The sequence below is a fragment of the Trichechus manatus genome, unplaced genomic scaffold (genome assembly GCF_000243295.1).
Source record: "Trichechus manatus latirostris isolate Lorelei unplaced genomic scaffold, TriManLat1.0 scaffold00365, whole genome shotgun sequence".
Lineage (NCBI taxonomy): Eukaryota > Metazoa > Chordata > Mammalia > Sirenia > Trichechidae > Trichechus > Trichechus manatus.
The window spans coordinates 412093-424681 of NW_004444301.1; positions in this window are offsets into that span (position 1 = coordinate 412093).

Below are 12589 nucleotides of genomic sequence, written 5' to 3' on the forward strand. Positions count from 1 at the left end.
ACGAGTTGGTTCCTTTGGTAGATAACATAAACAGTATTATGTGATGGTGATATTAAATTATGTCATTTATATCGATGAATACATCAGTAACAAATGATGAAATTAATCGTCGTAATGTGAGTTCTCAATTTAAAATCTCCCACAGCAAAACCTTCAAAGATAACAAATTAATCTTCCTTTGACCTGTCAGATCAACAGAAGAAAAGGGGATACTGTTTTTCAACAATTTTTCTCTTAGCCTCATAGAATTATGTTCAAACAAACAAAAACCTCCTCCTAGAGTGCTACAGGGATTTCTAGTGTTTTGGCAGATTTTAAAACACGCATGCATTCTCTTAACTGAAATAACAGTAATAATGATAAACTAATGACCCATTCAGGTAAATAATTTTTTAAAATACATTCCAGAGTGGCATAAAAAAAAATTCTATGACTTATTTTGAGCTACTGCAGAATTCCCATATCCATTTTTTATTGTCGTCTTAGAAAATGTTCCCTAACTAATCAAAGATACAGAGCAAATATTTTACTTTAGATTTATTCCTTTGATATTGTCACTGTATAAAACTAAAGAAGAATTTAATATATATGGCCTGATTTACTTATAAGTTAATTTTTATTATTATTGGTGTTATTATTAATAAAGATTGATTTTTTTTAGTTCGTGATGCAATTTGTGGAATGTTGTCATATGTGGTGATAGGAAAGAACTGGCTTGACTATGTAAATCATATATTATTCTCAAATTCCTTACATATGACTAAATCATCTCTCCATGATGGGGTTAGAAACACACAAATGCATTTCTACCTTCACCCACCCTACCTTCTACTTACCATTTTATCTGATCGTACTTGAAATCCTTTGAAGAAAGACAGTATATTTTTAGCTTTGTCTTCCATAAAAACATAGATACATGTACTAACTTGACAAATATATAAAGAAACATTTTTTGAATCTATGATAACATAAATAAGCAAATGATTTGCTTTATTTTGTGTGTTTCTTGCAATTTTGAGTTAAAATTTAAAAAAGTTATTTTGTTTATTTTTAAAGGTCTAAATATGGTAGCATTCAGTTTAAAGGTGTCATTTAATATGCCTATATTTTAATGCATTTTCCTTCAACAATAATTATCAAGTCCATGGCCTGCTGTGAAAAATTTGCTCTACAGTGATAACGTTTAAGAACTGATTTATCTTAGAAAACTAACCGCATAATGGATATAACATCATTAACCTTGCAACCAAGACCTATAATCAGCCAAAGTTGACAAGGACCAAAGGTCACCATATGAAGGTTGCTCTCAATATCTTGATCTAATATCTAAAGGACAGGCTACTCCATCTAATAATTGTAAATTAGCCTAACCTGAATCACCTTGTCTATCTGTACAATTCTGTTGCTCTTTGACAGGTAAGTGATAAAGAAAGGAAATATTGGATTATTCTTGCTGATGTACACATGGTGCCTGACACAAAAACACATACAGTCTATTAACCTAGTAGTGTTTTTTTGGTTTTTGTTGTTTTTTAAATCTTAGCCAGATTGGCCACTGTTGCTAGTCCTTCCTAAAATGTGCCCTCCCTCACTAAATATCAGTCTTCACTAAAGTTTTTCAAGTGGATTACATCACATCATTGCAACGCTGGAAAATTGAATAGTCTTGCCACTTGAATAATGTAAATTCTTTTCAGGTGACAAAAGGCAATTAAAGGACTTTAAAAGTCTTTAAAGGACTTTTAAGCAGAGGCACAGCCTGTGTTTTTAAAAAATTTTATTTATTTTGTTGTTGAGAATATACACAGAAAAATATCTACAGCCTGCAATATATGTTCCAATGACATTATTTCAGTAAAAGACAAGATATTAAGTAAGTATAACTAACCTTGGAAAATTTTCAAGTACTCTGAGTTGTAAATCAATATATGTAAGATTAAATTTACATACCTAATATAAATGTACATTTAGGAAATAACATCTTCTATTCATATAAATATAAATAATAGAGATAACTAGCTAGCTAAATAGATACACAGATATTGTGTTAAAACAGCAAGTGTTTAAATATGAAGGAAATCAACCTGAGGTCCAAAATGGTAATTCTAATACTTCCCCTTCCCCTACATGAACATTTCCAGCATTCTCGTAATTACTTTAATAACCTACCCATACCATACCTTTATATTCTGATAAAGAAGCAATGAATATAACAGTGTTATAAAATATTTTATGAATTCATTAATATAAACTATAACTAAACATAACCATACTTGTACCAATTCTTTTTGGTACAGTGACTCTGTGTATTCCTTCCATCTTCTTTTGATGCTTTCTTCATTGTTCAGTATCTTCCCTGTAGAATCCTTCAATATTGTAGCTTGAGGCTTGACTTTTTTCTTTAGTTCTTTCAGCTTGAGAAATGCTGAGCATGTTCTTCCTTTTTGATTTTCTAACTCCAGGTCTTTGTACATTTCATTATAATACTTCACTTTGTTCTCGAGCTGCCCTTTAAAATCGTCTGTTCAGCTCTCTTACTTCACCATTTCTTCCTTTTGCTTTAGGTAGTCGATGTTCAAGAGCAACTTCCAGAGCCTCTTTTGACATCCTTTTGGTCTTTTATTTCTTAGTGACCTCTTGCTTTCTTCATGTATGATGTCCTTGCATTCCACAACTCATCTAGTCTTCAGTCATTAGTGTTCAATGCATCAAATCTATTCTTGAGATGGTCTCTAAATTCAGGTGGGATATACTCAAGGTAGTACTTGGGCTCTCGTGGACTTGTTCTAATTTTCTTAGCTTCGATTTGAACTCACATATGAGCAAACTGATGATCTGTTCCACAGTCGGCCCCTGGCCTTGTTCTGACTGATGATATTGAACTTTTTCATGGTCTCTTTCCACAGATGTAGTCAATTTGGTTCCTGTGTACTCCATCTGAAGAGGTCCACGTGTTTAGTAGCTGTTTATGTTGTTGAAACAAGGTATTTGCAATGAAGAGATAGTTGCTCTTGCAAAATTCTATCATGAGATCTCTGGCATCATTTCTATCACCAAGGCCATATTTTCCAACTACTGATCCTTCTTTGTTTCCAACTTCAGCATTCCAATCACCAGTAATTGTCAGTGCATCCTGGTTGTATGTTGGATCAATTTCAGACTTCAGAAGTTGGTAAAATTCTTCAATTTATTCATCTTTGGTTTTAATGGTTGATGCATAAATTTGAATAATAGTCGTATTAACTGGTCTTCCTTGCAGGTGTGTGGATATTTTCCTATCACTGACAATGTTGTACTTTAGGATAGATCTTGAAGTGTTCTTTTTGACGATGAATGCAATGCCATTCCTCTTCAATTTGCCATTCCCAGCATAGCAGACCATCTGATTGTCTGATTCAAAATGACCAATATCAGTCCATTTCAAGTCACTAATGCCTAGGATATTGATGTTTATGCATTCTATTTCATTTTTGATGGCTTCTAATTTTCCTAGATTCATATTTCATACAGTCCATATTCCTATTATTAATGGATGTTTGCAGCTTTTTCTTCTGATTTTGAGTCATGCCACATCAGCTGGCTTTATTTAGCCCTGTATATGAGTGTCTTCCTTTAATTGTATGATGTAGATAATATTTTATTACTATTTTACACATGATGAAATGGGAGATACAGAGAAGACAAATAATTTGCCAAAAGTCACGCATTCTGCTTATATGATGCTTTTAGTACTATGTTTTACTCCCTCAGTACCCTACCCAGGACGCACTCAGGCCAGTTGTCCTGATTTGCTCTTGCAAGGGAACTGGAATTCTACTTCTGTCAATATCTAAGTAAACCCACATGTTTCCAAGAATCACAGATGCCCGTACCTACCTATTTGAGTCTCATCTATTATGTGTTGACATGACGATTCCTATGTTATCCTTGCTGAAATAATTTTGTATGATTTATAACTGGAATGCACTGAAGCATCTTTCTGCCTGATTTCTGCCCCCAAGAACCTCTTTATAACCTAATTTTATTCACTTGCCGAACTCCTTGAGGTTATGACAGAAGGTCAGTTAAATGAATTTTAAAATAGTATGACATGAGATTTTGAGTCACAGTGGGATAAAAAAGGAGGAGAAAGACTGAGAAATATTTTTAGTTAAAACGCAACACATCTTAGCATCATATTAGAGGCAGGGTCAAAATTTAGAATCAATTAAATAGGGATTCCAAAATTATGAGCTTTAGTCACTGGGATGATGGAGGTGTGATACAGACAAAAGGGAGACTTGAGAGGAGTTATAAATAAAAAGAAAATAAATATGGTTTTGGATACACTGAGTTTGAGGCAAAGGAGAAACACAGAGAGATTTGCTATTACTAGGTGCACATGTGTATTTGATTATTATGAATAATATCACGATTTTTTAACTTTTTTAATATCTCAAAGTAAGATAAGAGGGCTTAGTAAGCTGTGTTAAGAGGTAGATAATAGGTGTTCACAAAGTTCATAACAAATTTAATTATAGTTAAATTATAGTTACCAGTCTAACATTTAGATTGATATTTAATTTTGCCAATTTAATGGCCAGTTCACTCAAATTGAATGTGTTATAGTCAATTGTTAATAAGTCCAAAAATATAACAACTGCTGTCACTAAGGCAAAATATGATTCCAGATAGATTCAGTTAATCTTAAAAAACTTTAAGTATTAAATTAAAAGATACTCTGATACTCTTAAGAATTTTTATTTCTACCCTTAATAACTTTGAAGTAAAATTGAAAATCAGTTCTAAAGTTTCTGTTTAATGGTTCTAAAGCTTTAATGGCAGGTCATTTTTGAGATGTGTTATAAAAGTATCTTATTTTAGATTTCTATTTTACATGGAAACAGAGGTTTGAAGGAAGAGGTTATAAGACTTATTCCTGATAATTTGCTTAGACAAATTAATACAGTTATTACTTGTAACAGTAAAGATATTTGAATAATTAATGCATTTATATTTTTAAAGAGCAAAGGATATGTTTCTCTTTGCTTCCCTTCCCTTTTCTTCTTATTTTTTTAGTTGAGTTATCTAATTAGAACAGCAACACAAAATTTAACAGAAATTAATTTAAAGGAGATTCATATTCTTTGGTATGTCTTAAAAACGTACTGCCTTCAGGTTCTGAAGAGATTTAGAAGTTCCTAATGTAATTTTGGGCTTTTTTAATTTCCAAATAATTATTCCAAATTGTTTTATTGGCAAGTTTATTAAAACACGAAAGCATCTTTTTTTCTCTCTCTTTTTTAAAATTGTACTTTAGATGAAGGTTTACAGAACAAACTAGTTTCTCATTCAACAGTTAGTACACATATTGTTTTATGACATTGGTTAACAAACCCACAACATGTCAACACTCTCCCTTCTCGACCTTGGGTTCCCTATTACCAGCTTTCCTGTCCCCTCCTGCCTTCTAGTCCTTGCCCCTGGGCTGTTGTGCCCCTTTATCTCGTTTTATTTTATGGGCCTGTCTAATCTTTGGCTGAAGGGTGAACCACGGGAGTGACATCATTACTGAGCTAAAAGGGTGTCCGGGGGCCATAATCTCAGGATTTCTCCAGTCTCTGTCAGGCCAGTAAGTCTATTCTTGTTTTGAGTTAGAATTTTCTTCTACATTTTTCTCCAGCTCTGCCCAGTACCCTCTATGGTGATCATAAAGCAATCAGTGGTGGTAGCCAGGCATCATCTAGTTGTACTGGACTCAGTCTGGTGAAGGCCATGGTAGATGTGGTCTATTATTCCTTTGGACTAATCTTTCCCTTCTATCTATACTTTTCTTTATTTTCCCTTGATCCCAAATGTGTGAGACCAGTGGAGTATCTTAGATGGCCGCTCACAGGCTTTTACGACCCCAGACACTACTCACCAAAGTAGAATGTAGAACATTTTCTTTATAAACTATGTTATGCCAATTGAGCTAGATATTCCCTGAGACCATGGTTCCCACAGCCCTCAGCCCAGTAATTCAGTCCCTCAGGGAGTTTGGATTTGTCCTTGGAGCTTCCATGACCTTACCCAATTTTGTGTTTTTCCACCCCCACCCTAGTAACCATCAAAGATTGTTTCTTTTTGTGTGTAAACCTTTTCATGAGTTTTTACAGTAGTGGCCTCATACAATATTTGTCCTTTTGTGATTGACTTATTTCAACCAGCATAATGCCCTCCAGATTCATCAATGTTGTGAGATGCTTCGCAGATTCATCATTGTTCTTTATCATTGGGTAATACTCCATTGTGTGTATGTACCATAGATTTTTTATCCATTCATCTGTTGATGGGCATCTAGGTTGTTTCCATCTTTTTGCTGTTGTGAACAACATTGCAATGAATGTGGCTGTGCATATCTATTCATGTAACAACTCTTATTTCTCTAGGATATATTTCTAGGAGTGCGATTGCTGATCATATGGTACTTCCATTTCTAGCTTTCTAAGGAAGCACCATATTGTTTTCCAAAATGGTTATACCATTTTGCATTCCCACTAGCAGTGCATAAGAGTTCCAATCTCCCCACAGCCTCTCCAAGATTTGTTATTTCCTGTTTTTTTTTTTTTTTTAATTCATGCCAGTAACACTGGGGTGAGATGGTATCTCATTGTGGTTTTAATTTGCATTTCTCTAATGGCTAGTGATCGTGAGCATTTCCTCATGGGTCTGTTGGCTGCTTGAATGTCTTCATTCACCCATTTTTTAATTGAATTATTTGTCTTTTTGTTGTAGAGATGTTGGATTTTCCTGTAGATTTTAGAGATTACACCTTTGTCAGATTTGTAATAGCCAAATTTGTTTTCCCAGTCTGTAGGTTCTCATTTTGCTCTTTTGGTGAAGTCTTTTGATGAGCATAAGTGTTTAATTTTTAGAAGATCCTAGTTATCTAGCTTATCTTCTGGGGTTTGTGTGTTGATGGTTATGGTTCACATCCAGTTAATGCCATGTATTAGGGCCTGTAACATTGGTCCTAATTTTTCTTCTATGAGCTTTATAGTATTTGGCTTTATATTTAGGTCTTTGATCCATTTTGAATTAGTTTTTGTATATGATGTGTGGTATAGGTCCTGTTTCATTTTTTTGCAGATGGATATCCAGTTTTGTCAGCACCATTTGTTAAAAAGACTGTCTGTTCCCCATTTGATAGACTTTGGGCCCTTGTCGAAGATCAGGTGACCATAAGTGGATGGATTCACATCAGGGCTCTCAATTCTGTTCCACTGGTCAATGTATCTGTCGTTGTACCAGTACCAGGCTGTTTTGACTGCTGTAGCTGTATAGTAGGTTCTGAGGTCAGGTAGTGTGATTCCTACAACTTTATTCTTCTTCTTCAGTAGTGCTTTACTTATTCGGGGCTTCTTCCCTATCCATATAAAGTTAATGATTAGTGTTTCCATCTCTTTGAAGAATGTTGTTGGTATTTGGATTGGGATTGCATTGTATTTGTAAATTGCTTTGGGTAGAATTATCATTTTCACAATGTTGAGTCTACCAATTGATGACCATGGTATGTTTTTCCGTTTATGTAGATCTCTTTTGGTTTCTTGCAGTAGTCTTTCATAGTTATCATTGTATAGGTCTTTTACATCCCTGGTTAGATTTATTCCTAAGTATTTATTTTTTTAGGGGCTATTATAAATGGTATTGTTTTCCTGATTTCCTTTTCATCGTTCTCTTTATTGGTGTATAGGAATCCAACTGATTTTTGTATGTTTATCTTGTATCCTGTTACTCTGCTGATTCTTTCTATTAGTTCCAGTTTTCTCATGGAGTCTTTAGGGTTTTCTATGTATAGTATTATATCATGCACGAACAGGGACAGTTTTATTTCTTCATTACCAATTTGGATGGCCTTTATTTCTTTTTTTTTGCCTTATTGCTCTAGCTAGAACTTCCAGTACAATGTTAAATACTATTAGTGATAAAGGGCAATATTTTCAGTCTCTCTCCACTAAGAATGATGTTGGCCTTTGGTTTTGCATAAATACCCTTCATTATGCTGAGAATTTTTCCTTCTGTACCTGTTTTATTGAAAGTTTTTATCAGGAATGAGTGTTGGACTTTGTCAAATGCCTTTTCTGTGTCGATTGAGGTGATCATGTGATTCTTTTCTTTCTTTTTATTTACATGGTGGATTATGTTATTGATTTTCTAATGTTGAAACATCCTTGCATAACTGGTATGATTCCTACTTGGTCGTAGTGTATTATTTTTTTGATATGATGCTGAGTTCTATTGGCTAGAATTTTGTTGAGAATTTTTGCATCTATGTTCATGAGAGATATTTGTCTGTAATTTTCTTTTTTTGGGGTGTCTTTGCCTGGTTTTGGTATCAGGGTTATGCTGGCTTCATAGAATGAATTCTGAAGAGTTGCTTCCTTTTCTGTGTTCTGAAATAGTTTGAGTAGTACTGGTGTAAGCTCTTCTGAATTCTTGTAAACTCTTCTAGAATTCTCCAGTGAAGCCATCTGGGCCAGGGCTTTCTTTTTGTTGGAAGTTTTTTTATTATCTTTTCTATCTCTTCTCTTGTTATGAGTTTCTTAATATTTTCAACATCATTTTGTGTTAGCTTGGGTAGGTAGTGTGTTTCTAGAAATTTACCCATTTCCTCTAGGTTTTCAAATTTGTTGGTGTATGGTTTTTCATAATATTCTGTTATGATCCTTTTTTTTTCATTTGGTTCTGTTGTAATGTCTCCTCTTTCATTTCTTATTTGGGTTATTTGCATCCTCTCCTGTTTTTCTTTTGTCAGTTTGGCCAGTGGTTTGTCAATTTTGTTGATTCTTTCAAAGAACCAACTTTTGGTTTTGTTGATTCTTTCTATTGTTTTTCTGTTGTCTATTTCATTTATTCCTGCTCTGATCTTTATTATTTCCTTTCTTCTGGTGGCTGTAGGTTTTTTTGTTTGTTTGTTTGTTTTTTTGCTGTTCTCTATATTTGTTGGAGTTGTCTAGCTAATATTTTGATTGTCTCCATTTCTTCTTTTTTGATGTATGCATCTATTGCTATAAATTGTCCTCTGAGGACTGTCTTTGCTGTGTCCCAAAGGTTTTGGTATGATGTGTTTTCATTCTCATTTGAGTCTAGGAATTTTGATTCTATCTCTGATTTCTTCTATTACCCAGTGGTTTGTAGGCAGAGTGTTATTCAGTTTTCATGTAATTGATTTCTTTTCCTTGCTCTTTCTGTTGTTAACTTCTCCCTTGATGGCATTGTGGTCAGAGAAGATACTTTTTATAATCTCAACATTTTGGATCTTGTTGAGGATTGCTCTGTGGCTTAAGATGCAATCTATTCTGGAGAACGTTCCATGTTCATTGGAAAAGAATGTGTACTTTGCAGCTGTTGGATGGAGTGTTCCATATATGTCTATGAAGTCAAGTTGGCTGATTGTGCCATTTAGTTCTTCTGTATGTTTGTTGAGTTTCTTTCTAGATATTCTGTTCTTTACCGAGGAGGTGTGTTGAAGTCTCCTACTATTATTGTGGAACTGTCACTTTCTCTTTTCAGTGATGTTAGTGTTTATGTATTTTGGAGCCTTGTCATTGGGTGTGTAGATATTTATTATGGTTATGTCTTCATGATGGATCATTCCTTTAATCTTTATATAGTGTCCTTCTTTGTCTTTTATGGTGGATTTTGTTTTAAAGTCTATTTTATCTGAAATTAATATTGCCATGCCTGCTCTTTTTTGGTAGCTGTTTGCTTGATAATTTTTTTCTATCTTTCGATTTTTAATAAATTTATATCTTTGCTTCTAAGGTGTGTCTCTTGTAGACAGCATATTCATGGATCCTGATTTTTTATCCATTCTGTCACTCTCCACCTCTTTATGGGTTCATTTAGGCCATTTACATTTAGTGTAATTATTGGTTGGTGTGAATTTATTGCTGTCATTTTGTAGTGCTTTCTTCTGTGGTGCTAATGTTTTCTTTGTTCCTCTTACTCTTCAGTGCTGAATTTGTTTTGTTTGTGGTTTTTTTTTTCATTTCTTTTGTTTTTGTATATTTTGTTTTTATTGAGACTTTATGTTTTCCTTCTTTATTTTGATGAGGAGGTTTGTTAACTATCTTTGTGGTTACCTTGAAATTTACCCTTATCTTCTCAGATTTGAACCAATCTATTATAACTTGGCATCGCCTTGTCTTCCTCTCCATTAGAATGTGCTGTACTTTCTAATGAGTAGAACTGCCCCATAGGGTTTTCAAGGAGTGGCTGGTGGATTTGAACTGCCAACCTTTTGGTTAGCAGCTGAGCTCTTAACCACTGTGCCACCAGGGCTCCTTAAGTCCTCAAATGCTACTCATTTCACTTGGATGCAGAACATGAACTTTTTGAACAATATTATGCTAGTTGACTGAGTTGTCCTATGAGACTAAAATCCTAAGCCTTCAAACCCAGAAAACTGATTTCACAAGGTGCTTGGTTATGTCTGAGAAGTATCTCTAACTGTGCCGTCTATGAATATATATGAATGCACACACATATATATACATACGTGTACATATGCACACATATGCATACACCTGTGCCTACCTGTACACATAAGTGCCTATACAGCTACATGCATGACCATACACTTGTTTTTTGACTATTCTTGGTGTTGCCAAATTATATATGTCATATTCTTTAGCTCAAACATCCTTTTGTATTGTGGACTTCTTAGTGGCATCATTTAATTTGGTCACGCTGTGCTCATTACACCTACATTTGGTGCTACTTTTCCCATCACCAAAAATAACTAGTATCTACGATCTAGAAAGTCATTCCCCCTCCCCTCACCCACCCTTCTCTGGTAACCACCACTGAAAATTCTTTTTCCCTATATGTATCTTTTCTTGTCTTCTTATAAAAGTGAGATCATACAATTGTTGTTGTTAGTTGCCATTGAGTCTGTTCTGACTCATAGCAACCCTATGTATGACAGAACAAAACACTTCCTGGTCTTGCACCACCCTCACAATCATTGCAGTGTTTGATCCCATTGTTTAATCCATTTCATTGAGGGTCTTCCTCTTTTTTGCTGACCCTCTATTTTACTAAGCATGATGTCCTTCTCCAGGGGCTGGTCCCCTCTGATAACATGTCCAAAATATGTGAGATGAAGTTCCACTATCTTTCCTTGTAAGGCGCATTCTAGCTTTACTTCTTCCAAGACAGATTTGTTTATTTTTCTGGCAGTCCATGGTACATCCAATACTCTTTGCCAACACCATAATTCAAAGGTATCAATTCTTCTTCTGTCTTCCTTATTTACTGTCTAGCTTTCACATGCTTATGAGGTGATTGAAAATACCATGGCTTGGGTCAGATGCACCTTACTCCTTTAAGTGACATCTTTCTTTTTATTTTGTTCTTGTGTGATTGCCTTATTTCACTCAGAATTATGTCTTCCAGAACCATCGATGTTATGTTTCATGGACTCATCATTTTTCTTTGTGGTTGTATAGTATTCCATTGCACATATGCACCATATTTTGCTTAACCATTCATCCATTGAAAGATATTTAGGCTGTTTCCATTATTTTTTTTTTCTATTGTGAATAATGCTGTAATGAACATGTCTGTCAGTGTCTCTTATTAGAACTCTAGAGTGTATACCTGGAAGTTGGATTGCTGGATCATATGGTATTTCTATTTTTAGTTTTTGCAGAAGAGCCCTGTCATGTTCAATAGCAGTTGTAACATTTTGCATTCCCACCAGCACTGGATAAGTGTTCCAATTTCCCCACATCCCCACCAACATTTGTTATCTTTTTGTTTTTTTTTTTTTAATCAGTGCCTTTTTAACTGAGGTGAGAGGATATCTCGTTATACTTCTGATTTGCATCTCTTTAATGGCTAATGATCATGAGCTTCTTTTCATGTGTTCATTGTACACCTTAATGTCCTCTTAGGTGAAGTGTCTGTTCATGTCCTTTGCTCATTTTTTTAATTTGGTTGTTTGTGTTTTTATTACTGAGTTGTTGAAGTTTTCTGTTTATATTAGAGATTAGACTCTTATCGGATATGTTGTTTCTGAAGATTTTATTCCCAGTCTGTACATTGTCTTTTTATTCTTTTTATTTTTATTATTTTTTTTAATTGTACTTCAGGTTAAGGCTTACAAACAAATAGTTTCTCATAAAACAGTAGTACACATACTGTTTTATGACATTGGTTAACAACCCACAACATGTCAACCCTCTCCCTTCTTGACCTTTTTTATTCAGTGAAAATATACATAGCCAAAGATACACCATTTCAAAAATTTCTACATGAACAGTTCAGTGACATCAACTACGCTCTTCCATTTGAGCAGCTATTCTCACTTTAGATGACGGCTTACAAAACAAAATAGTTCTCATTTAACAGTTAGTACCCATGTTGCCCTATGACAATGCTTAACAACCTCAACACATCAATACTACCCTTACTCAAACTTGGGTTCCCTATCACCAGCTTCCTTGTCCCCTTCTGTTTTCTGGCCCTTGTACCTGGACTGCTCTACCTCGTTAGTCCCATTTGGTTTTATTGGGCTGTCCACTCCCAGGCTGAACGGTGAACCTCAGAGATGACTTCACCA